The 11580-nt window shown below is 44.4% G+C and overlaps 1 protein-coding gene across 1 annotated transcript in view; it reads right to left on the reverse strand.

Annotated features, from left to right (window-relative positions):
• The window catches only part of LOC118395224 (voltage-dependent R-type calcium channel subunit alpha-1E-like), a 103776-nt gene extending 102143 nt beyond the window's left edge, over positions 1–1633 (reverse strand). The window contains exon 1 of the mRNA XM_052464262.1: positions 1235–1633. The gene's annotated coding sequence lies outside the window, so the exon portion shown is untranslated. The remainder of the gene's footprint in view (positions 1–1234) is intronic.
• Between the last annotated feature and the right edge of the window lie 9947 nt (positions 1634–11580).

Consider the following 11580-nt stretch of genomic DNA (forward strand, 5'->3'; position numbering starts at 1 on the left):
ACTTTGAAATTTCAGACTTGATTTTACCTTATGAAAAATGCATAAACCGCTACAAAATTGTCCATTACTTATAATCCATATAAAACATGTATATTCCCTGTTACTGCAGGATCATTTTCCTGCTGTAGAAAACTGGCTCAAATTAAGATCCTACACCTTTATCGGGCACCTCAATCGGCTATTTAAGTATGTTGGCATTGGCAAGAGAACAGAACAGCGGATAGCTGTGACTGTCTGAGACAGAGGAGAGACAAGGCCGTTTCCATTGAGCAGGATCTGAAAGGGGCTTTATGGAGTGTGGGAGAGCCGAGGCACAAGGAGAGGAGGGAGAGTGAGTCACTTATCAGCAGCTAGGCTCATTAGACCTGTACAGCCACAGGAGACATGACTGCAGAGCTGCCTCTGCCCTCACCTAGGCTACAGTAGAGGGACAGTCTGTGACAGCCAGCATACCGTGAAAGGGTGAGAGTAATTCTATTGTGCTTTGTGTCCTGGACCTTGGCCTCATATTATCATTAAAGCAACATTGAAGCTGTGGGAAAAATATTAGACACACCTAAACCAACACGATGTGAATCATATCAGTCTGGACTTCAGTTAATGCATAAGGTATATTTGAGCGGATCATTAGCAGTACTATTTATTCTGCCATATGACAGGTGTCATAGTAGCTGAATAAATGAATGACAGAAAAAGGTCTTCAGACCGCGTCAAGCCATGAGCGTCTTCCCTCACAAACATAAAGCCATGGGGTAGCTAGAATATAATAGACTTGATAATCAGGATGTCCACATGCCTTTTTCAATCTTCATCATAAAGTTAACCACTCCATTGAGATTCTCTGTCATTTTTAATTTGGAAACATTTCCTTGGCTGTTATCTTGCACAACACTTAATTAGTGCGCCCACGTACCCGGAATTGTTTGAAACAAGAGTTGGCAAGTTATACCTGCCTTTCTCCTAACTGGTGTGTGTCAATCATGGGTCGGCTGTGAAATTAAGATCCTAGATCCTAATGCGATAATAAAAACCGGGCTACCAACAGGTATACTTGGAATTATAGGATGTTTTTATGGACATTTCAAATGAACGAAAACCACCAATTAAGAACATTACAATATAATCAGAGAACATAATAAACGACTAGAAACAACTTACAATGGTTCCGCAGGGAATACAGTAATGTAAGGTCGGAGAAAACACCAATTAACTGATCTGTAAAAACATAATTTACCTTGAAGTGACGTCCCTTTCTCCATTCTACATGTTATGCGACTCGCGGCAGGGCACCTGCTATCAAAATGACACGAAATTTGTCTTATTCTCTTCTTATTCCTCAAGTTGTCATTGACTATGGTTAGAAACGATTTTGTGCGGAATCCTCGAGGGATGATGATTAGTGCTGTGCAGCTAAATCCAGGAGAGTGGGAGCCAAGGAGTCTAGCTGAGATCAACGTAGGCTACACAGGCTGCATAGGGAAAGAAGGGAAAGGGGCTATGCATGGAATTCATCCCAACAATCATATACTCTCTGCAGGGATATGAGTCAGTGTTAGATCAAGTACAGCATGTTATATTATATAGTCACTAGTATATTGCTAACATCTGTTAATTGATCATCTTAATGTTTACTGTGAATAACGTAACCCACTCAAGCCTATTTGAAAAGCCTAATAACAACAATTTATTCAACTTCTGTAGCGCTTCTTATTACAAAAAAATAACCTCAAAGCACTTGAAAAAGGCAGAAAAAGACTATCAAGAATCAAATAAAACAGCTACAGTGTATGATAAGAGTCGGTCTGTACCACGATTTGAGTGTTTCCAGCCTCCAACAGATGGAGCAGATAGTCAATAGGGAATCACATGGCTTGAGCAGAGGGAGGTCAACAGTCCCACCTAATGTCACACCTGGTTTTATTCATTTGGGAAAACATTTTTGGAATTCCTTTTTCTTTCAGTTGAAGCACCGTGCAATGGCTTGGACGTCCGTCTGCTTAATCGATCAAGAAAGAACAAGGGTCAAAACTACTGTATGCCTGAGGAAGTGAATAAGAACATTATTTACACAATACACATCAATGCAATATTGTTGAAATGGTCATAGGCTATTTGATGCTATGGTGCTGAAGTAAAACTACAGTATACCACACATTTTCCACTAGATGGTGGCCTAGTCTTACAAGTATTACATTTACATTTGAGTCATTTAGCAAACGCTCTTATCCATTACAACAGTAGAACCAATCACTCAATGACAGTCAGCGATAGACTCCTCAACTGGTTAAATATTCAGCTTTGTCAACTTCTATTTTGAAATAAAATTGTCAAGCATCGCAAGGAATGGAACTCTGAATATTAGATTTTTGAGTGATAGTCATATGGAAAGTGAAATGTGACAAATACGTTTAATTAAAGCCAGACTCAGTAAGTCCCAAATAAAATGTCACTACTTCACCAAAAGTATGTGGACACCTACTTGTCGAACATCTCATTCCAAAATCATGGACATTAATAAGGAATTGGTCCTACCTTTGTGCTATGATAGCCTCCACTCTTTTGGAAAGGCTTTCCACTAGATGTTGGGACATTGCTGTAGGAAACTTGCTTCTATTCAGCCACAAGAGCATTATTGAAGTTGAGTAGTTATGTTGGGCGGTTAGGCCTGGCTCGCAGTCGGCCTTCCAATTCATCCCAAAGGTGTTCGATGGGGTGGAGGTCAGGGCTCTGTGCAGGCCAGTCAAGTTCTTCCACACCAATCTCGACAAACCATTTTTGTATGGACCTCACTTTGTGCACGGGGGGGGGGGGGTCATTCTGAAACAGGAAAGGGACTTACCCAAACTGTTGCCACAAAGTTAGAAGGACAGAATCGTCTAAAATGTAATTTTATGCTGTGGCGTTATGATGTCCCTTCACTGGAACTAAGGGGCCTAGCCCGAACCATGAAAAACAGCCCCAGACCATTATTCCTCCTCTACCAAACTTTACAGTTTGCACTTTGCAATCGAGCAGGTAGCATTTTCCTGGCCTCCGCCAAACCAATATTCGTCCAGCGGACTGCCAGATGGCGAAGAGTGATTCGTCACTCGGTTGTCCCGTTCTGTGAGCTTGTGTAGCCTACCACTTCGTGGCTGAGCATTTGTTGCTCCTAGACATTTCTGATTAACAATAACAGCACTTACAGTTGATCTGGACAAACTGACTTTTTGGAAAGGTGGCATCCTATGAAGGTGCCACATTGAAAGTCACTAAGCTCTTCTGTAAGGCCATTCTACTGCCAATGTTTGTCTATGGAGATTGCATGGCGGTGTGCTCGATTTTATACACCAATCAGCAACGGGTGTGGCTGAAATAGACAAATCTAAATTTATAGATGAAATATTAATTTGCCATTTGGATCACTTCAAAGTGATACAAATACAGGTTTTACGAATTATAAGTACATTAGCTTTGTTTACAAATTGCAGGTCATATTTCTCCAGGTAATTATGACATGTTGCATGCATAGGCTTATTGATAATTTCTCTCGAACACGTTCTATCTGTCCTTCTGATCCATCCACGACTACATCAACAATACATATCTAGCTATATCGCTTTAAATACAAACGAGACTCTTAAATGGGAGTTGAGTGATACATAATAAATGTGTAATTTAGCTGACAAATTTATGACGTAAAGGTTAATAATATTAACTCCTGGCTGTCAGTCCGTCTATGCGTCTGCCTGTCTGTGCGACAGCTGACGATATATGCAGGAGCACAGATTTGAAAACACTGGTGGTGGTTCTGCAGTTACAAAATTGCTTTGATGTTGAGCGTCTGAATGAAAACTGGAATTGTGGGCGATTTTCATTCAGCAAGGGATTGGGAATATTTTCAGAGTGCAACACTTGCTAGTTGGACCATATTTTAGACTTCTCAGCACGACCAGTGTTGCCAGTAGTATGCTGGACATTATGGCCAATAATTACTAAAGGGAGCTCTATCTATCTATTGAAGAAACTAACTTGCTAATTTAGCTGGCTAGCAAACAAATAGATCCACACACACACACATCGCTCGCAAATGTGCATAGCCTACCATTGGGTGATTAGCGGACACAGTGACGACGCATCATGTTTTGAGGTCGACCTGTCATTTTTGTCCTGTTTTGCATGTTATTTTGACATTAATATGTGTCACATATCAATTTGCAAACAATGTCAAAACAAATTTATGGAGTACAAAACACGGGGTCTCTTTCTTGCTTCCTTGAGTAAGGCAGCTCCAAAATGCAGGTGTTTCAGCCTAGCTCAGTGCTTTCTGTGGCGGTGGGGCAGCCAGCGGAAAATACAGAGCGCAGGGGCAGGTAATGTTCTCTAGTTGCGTCGTGATTGGCTCACAGCATATTTTACAGGGAGAGCTCGGCATACAGCCGCCTTTGGGTGCTGCCAAAGAAGTGCCCCATCCAAGAAGGCTTAAGGTCATTGGCCACAGATAAAATTATATCAAATCACCTTATATCTACCATAGCTTTGATTGGACTGATTATGTCAACATCGTACTTTCGAAATCTTAGCTAGCAAGCTAAACAAACAGTCATCAGCATGAATCACATTGACATTCTACTGGCAAATCCTTGTCATATGAAGAGAAATTATAGATAAAACGTGTCGGTGCTCATCGGCCATTGGATATAAACATTACACAACAAGTTGGAAATCGCAAATTCAACAATGAGTGGTTTGAAAGGAATCTGTAGCTAACTGCAAGCGTTGCAAAGCAATCACTATTTTGCTTCCTCTGCCTGCTATTTATGGACAGGGTGTGTGGTCCAAGTCTGTGTTTAAGGATTTGAAACATCTGTCTGAAAGGGTCTCTTTTCCAAGCTTAAAAAGATAAACATTCTTAACCGACATTCCAAAACTATAGACATTTGTTGAGTGGTTGTGACTCCAACCTAAGTGTATGTTAACTTGCGTTCTTCCGGGTTGGAGCGAGCGGTCGCATTCGCACTTCGGTCCGCAGGTAGTATAACTTTTCATTACATTTCATTATAGTACAACGGTTTGATTTGCCTAATCTTAGCAATTTCTTCTTAGCTAGCTACATAGTCGTCTTTGTATCAAAGATAATTGCGTAATTATCGTATTTCGTCGTCCTAACGTAGTCTACACTGCTATCTGCCCAGCAGCTAGCCAGCTAGCAAACGTCCACCGTCTACCGAATAGCAGCACTGTAGAAACTATTACACTCAACTGAACGACTTGATTAGTGTAGTGTTAGCTAGCTACATAGGTGTCTTTGCTGTCTTCGTATCCAAGATAATTGTGTAGTTTAGAGTGTGTAGTCTTAGAGTGATTATCTTAATTTACCGAGGTTAGCTAGCCAGCTATTTGTCGTCCTTAACGTAGGAGACACTGCTAGCTAGCCAACAGCTAGCCAACGTCTACCGAATAGAACTTCCCACTCAACAACCCGGTCGCATTCCGCTTCGCTCCACAGGTAGTATCACATTTTCATTTAATTTCATTACAGCACAACGGTTTGATTTGTTTGATCGTAGCTAGCTACATAGCTAGCTACATAGCCGTCTTTGTATCAAAGATAATTGTGTAGTCTAGAGTGATTTTCTAGGTTAGCTAGCCAGCTATTGTCGTTATTTTAACGCAACGTAACGTAATCAACACTGCTAGCTAGCCAGCTAGCCCCCGAATAGCAGCACTGTAGAAACTATTACACTCAACGGAACGACTTGATTAGTGTAGTGTCAACAACGCAGCCACTGCCAGCTAGCCTACAAAGTCAACAACGCAGCCACTGCCAGCTAGCCTACTTCAGCAGTACTGTATCATTTTAATCATTTTAGTCAATAAGATTCTTGCTACATAAGCTTAACTTTCTGAACATTCGAGACGTGTAGTCCACTTGTCATTCCAATCTCCTTGCATTAGCGTAGCCTCTTCTGTAGCCTGTCAACTATGTGTCTGTCTATCCCTGTTCTCTCCTCTCTGCACAGACCATACAAACGCTCCACACCGCGTGGCCGCGGCCACCCCATTCTGGTGGTCCCAGCGCGCACGACCCACGTGGAGTTCCAGGTCTCCGGTAGCCTCTGGAACTGCCGATCTGCGGCCAACAAGGCAGAGTTCATCTCAGCCTATGCCTCCCTCCAGTCCCTCGACTTCTTGGCACTGACGGAAACATGGATCACCACAGATAACACTGCTACTCTTACTGCTCTCTCTTCGTCCGCCCACGTGTTCTCGCACACCCCGAGAGCTTCTGGTCAGCGGGGTGGTGGCACCGGGATCCTCATCTCTCCCAAGTGGTCATTCTCTCTTTCTCCCCTTACCCATCTGTCTATCGCCTCCTTTGAATTCCATGCTCTCACAGTTACCAGCCCTTTCAAGCTTAACATCCTTATCATTTATCGCCCTCCAGGTTCCCTCGGAGAGTTCATCAATGAGCTTGATGCCTTGATAAGCTCCTTTCCTGAGGACGGCTCACCTCTCACAGTTCTGGGCGACTTTAACCTCCCCACGTCTACCTTTGACTCATTCCTCTCTGCCTCCTTCTTTCCACTCCTCTCCTCTTTTGACCTCACCCTCTCACCTTCCCCCCTACTCACAAGGCAGGCAATACGCTCGACCTCATCTTTACTAGATGCTGTTCTTCCACTAACCTCATTGCAACTCCCCTCCAAGTCTCCGACCACTACCTTGTATCCTTTTCCCTCTCGCTCTCATCCAACACTTCCCACACTGCCCCTACTCGGATGGTATCGCGCCGTCCCAACCTTCGCTCTCTCTCCCCCGCTACTCTCTCCTCTTCCATCCTATCATCTCTTCCCTCTGCTCAAGCCTTCTCCAACCTATCTCCTGATTCTGCCTCCTCAACCCTCCTCTCCTCCCTTTCTGCATCCTTTGACTCTCTATGTCCCCTATCCTCCAGGCTGGCTCGGTCCTCCCCCCCGCTCCGTGGTTCGATGACTCATTGCGAGCTCACAGAACAGGGCTCCGGGCAGCCGAGCGGAAATGGAGGAAAACTCGCCTCCCTGCGGACCTGGCATCCTTTCACTCCCTCCTGTCTACATTTTCCTCCTCTGTCTCTGCTGCTAAAGCCACTTTCTACCACTCTAAATTCCAAGCATCTGCCTCTAACCCTAGGAAGCTCTTTGCCACCTTCTCCTCCCTCCTGAATCCTCCTCCCCCTCCCCCCTCCTCCCCCTCTGCAGATGACTTCGTCAACCATTTTGAAAAGAAGGTCGACGACATCCGATCCTCGTTTGCTAAGTCAAACGACACCGCTGGTTCTGCTCACACTGCCCTACCCTGTGCTCTGACCTCTTTCTCCCCTCTCTCTCCAGATGAAATCTCCCATCTTGTGACGGCCGGCCGCCCAACAACCTGCCCGCTTGACCCTATCCCCTCCTCTCTTCTCCAGACCATTTCCGGAGACCTTCTCCCTTACCTCACCTCGCTCATCAACTCATCCCTGACCGCTGGCTACGTCCCTTCCGTCTTCAAGAGAGCGAGAGTTGCACCCCTTCTCAAAAAACCTACACTCGATCCCTCCGATGTCGACAACTACAGACCAGTATCCCTTCTTTCTTTTCTCTCCAAAACTCTTGAACGTGCCGTCCTTGGCCAGCTTCTAGACCTATCGGCTGCCTTCGATACTGTGAACCATCAGATCCTCCTCTCCACCCTCTCCGAGTTGGGCATCTCCGGTGCGGCCCACGCTTGGATTGCGTCCTACCTGACAGGTCGCTCCAACCAGGTGGCGTGGCGAGAATCTGTCTCCTCACCACGCGCTCTCACCACTGGTGTCCCCCAGGGCTCTGTTCTAGGCCCTCTCCTATTCTCGCTATACACCAAGTCACTTGGCTCTGTCATAACCTCACATGGTCTCTCCTATCATTGCTATGCAGACGACACACAATTAATCTTCTCCTTTCCCCCTTCTGATGACCAGGTGGCGGATCGCATCTCTGCATGTCTGGCAGACATATCAGTGTGGATGACGGATCACCACCTCAAGCTGAACCTCGGCAAGACGGAGCTGCTCTTCCTCCCGGGGAAGGACTGCCCGTTCCATGATCTCGCCATCACGGTTGACAACTCCATTGTGTCCTCCTCCCAGAGAGCTAAGAACCTTGGCGTGATCCTGGACAACACCCTGTCGTTCTCAACTAACATCAAGGCGGTGGCCCGTTCCTGTAGGTTCATGCTCTACAACATCCAAAGAGTACGACCCTGTCTCACACAGGAAGCGGCGCAGGTCCTAATCCAGGCACTTGTCATCTCCCATCTGGATTACTGCAACTCGCTGTTGGCTGGGCTCCCTGCCTCTGCCATTAAACCCTTACAACTCATCCAGAACGCCGCAGCCCGTCTGGTGTTCAACCTTCCCAAGTTCTCTCACGTCACCCCGCTCCTCCGCTCTCTCCACTGGCTTCCAGTTGAAGCTCGCATCCGCTACAAGACCATGGTGCTTGCCTACGGAGCTGTGAGGGGAACGGCACCTCAGTACCTCCAGGCTCTGATCAGGCCCTACACCCAAACAAGGGCACTGCGTTCATCCACCTCTGGCCTGCTCGCCTCCCTACCACTGAGGAAGTACAGTTCCCGCTCAGCCCAGTCAAAACTGTTCGCTGCTCTGGCCCCCCAATGGTGGAACAAACTCCCTCACGACGCCAGGACAGCGGAGTCAATCACCACCTTCCGGAGACACCTGAAACCCCACCTCTTTAAGGAATACCTAGGATAGGATAAGTAATCCCCCCTAAAAGATTTAGATGCACTATTGTAAAGTGGCTGTTCCACTGGATGTCATAAGGTGAATGCACCAATTTGTAAGTCGCTCTGGATAAGAGCGTCTGCTAAATGACTTAAATGTAAATGTAAATGTAAATGTTAACTTCAACTGTATCCTAAGAATTGGCAATAGAAACTAAGGTAAAACAAATGAAAATGCACATAGTTTGCTGCAGTGGCGACACCGTCACCTGTTTTGAGCCCAACTTGTTGTTGTTTTGTCTACCTTGTGCATAACACAAGTAATTTTCCAACAAGTGTTTACAGACAGATTATTTCACTTCTAATTCACTGTATCACAATTCCCATGGGCCAGAAGTTTACATACACTAAGTTGACTGTGCCTTTAAACAGCTTGGAAAATTCCAGAAAATTATGTCATGGCTTTAGAAGCTTCTGACAGGCTAACTGACATCATTTGAGTCAATTGGAGGTGTACCTGTGGATGTATTTCAAGGCCTACCTTCAAACTCAGTTACTTTTTGCTTGACATCATGGGAAAATCAAAAGAAATCAGCCAAGACATCAGAAAAAATTGTAGACCTCCACAAGTCTGGTTCATCCTTGGGAGCAATTTCCAAATGCCTGATGGTACCACGTTCATCTGTACAAACAATAGTATGCAGGTATAAACACCATGGGACCACACAGATGTCATACCGCTCAGGAAGGAGATGCATTCTGTCTCCTAGAGATGAACGTACTTTGGTGCGAAAAGTGCAAATCAATCCCAGAACAACAGCAAAGGACCTTGTGAAGATGCTGTAGGAAACAGGTACAAAAGTTACAATATCCACAGTAAAATAAATCCTATATCGACATAACCTGAAAGGTCTCTCAGCAAGGAAGAAGCCACTGCTCCAGAACCGCCATAAAAAAGCCAGACTACGGTTTGCAACTGCACATGGGGACAAAGATTGTACTTTTTGGAGAAATGTCCTCTGGTCTGATGAAACAGAAATGGAACTGTCTGGCCATAACGACCATCGTTATGTTTGGAGGAAAAAGGGGGATGCTTGTAAGCCGAAGAACACCATCCCATCCGTGAAGCACGGGGGTGGCAGCATCATGTTGCAGGGGTGCTTTGCTGCAGGAGGAACTGGTGCACTTCACAAAATGGATGGCATCATGAGGTAGGGAAATGATGTGGAAATATTGAAGCAACATCTCAAGACATCAGTCGGGAAGTTAAAGCTTGGTCACAAATGGGTCTTCCAAATGGACAATGACCCCAAGCATACTTTCAAAGTTGTGGAAAAATGGCTTAAGGTCAACAAAGTCAGGGTATTGGAGTGGCCATCACAAAGCCCTGACCTCAATCCCATAGAAAATGTGTGGGCAGAACTGAAAAAGCGTGTGCAAGCAGGAGGCCTACAAACCTGACTGAGTTACGCCAGCTCTGTCAGGAGGAATGGGCCAAAATTCACACAACTTATTGTGGGAAGCATGTGGAAGGCTACACAAAATGCTTGACCCAAGTTAAACAATTTAAAGGTAATGCTACCAAATACTAATTTGGTGTATATAAACTTCTGACCCACTGGGAATGTGATGAAAGAAAGAAATCATTCTCTCTACTATTATTCTGACATTTCACATTCTTAAAATAAAGTGGTGATCCTAACTGTCCTAAAACAGGGATTTTTTACTGGGATTAAATGTCAGGAATTGTGAAACACTGAGTTTAAATGTATTTGGCTAAGGTGTATATAAACTTCTGACTTAAACTGTACATCCATTATATTAATGTATCCTTAATAAATGAACTTGCCTGGGTCAGAGAAGTTGTCAGTCTCATAACATTCATATGCATGGCACAGTGGAGATGACAAACAAAACTGCAACATGTTTCACATGCTAGGATTGTTACATGGGGACGAAATATTGTCGACACACTTTTTTCCGGGGGAGATTAAGTTTATAAATTTACTGGCTGGGCTGTGGGACAGTGGATGCGCATTAATAAATCTTACTGAACTGTTAACAGACATTCCCCATGGAATATGGGAATTGTGGTGCTATAAATCCCTGCTATCAACCAATCCGCATCCAGGACCCAAACAACCCGTTTTATAACTGACCGACAGGCTCGATTCGTTCTTAAGTAGCAACATTTTTAATTGTGTTTTTTACATTGGATAAAAGTAAACACTCAGAGCTAGAAAATGGTATATCATACACTAGGAACAATGTGAAAGTAATTCTGCTTTGAAAATTGGTCAACTTGTTACCCCACTTTTAAAAAAAAATCCCTTTAATGTTTTTGTACACCTACTGGCAGAGGCCGGCCATGGACATTCTGCTGCCCTAGGCGAGACAAAAAACTGCCGCCCCCCTCCTATCCCGCTAAACTATGTGCAGCAGGCGTCGGCAATAGGTTTGGGCTTGGGACAAAAACAAATTCTCAGCTAAAAGTTGGAGGAACAGAACATAATAGCAGCCCAATTCATATAAACACAATTTTTAACACATCTGGTTAGTAGGCTATATAATCAGTTCAATGTTAATAACAGCCTAATATTTTCAATCTGATTACATTGATAAAATCACCAATGTCTCTATTAAATTTGATTTAGATATTTATTTGTGCATTGATTGGGGAAAAACAGCTTGCAATCAAGAGAAAATGTTGCGCTGAAAAAGTCCCAAAAGAAAGGTGGATAAGGTTCCACGGATTGGGAGAAAACATTTACAGAAGTCTAATGGGTGTTTTAGCTCTACCAGATTTTCAGACATACTATTGGGCTGCAAATTTCAGAGCCCAGAGATTTCCATCCC

The sequence above is a fragment of the Oncorhynchus keta genome, chromosome 15 (assembly GCF_023373465.1).
Source record: "Oncorhynchus keta strain PuntledgeMale-10-30-2019 chromosome 15, Oket_V2, whole genome shotgun sequence".
In the NCBI taxonomy this organism is placed as follows: Eukaryota; Metazoa; Chordata; class Actinopteri; order Salmoniformes; family Salmonidae; genus Oncorhynchus; species Oncorhynchus keta.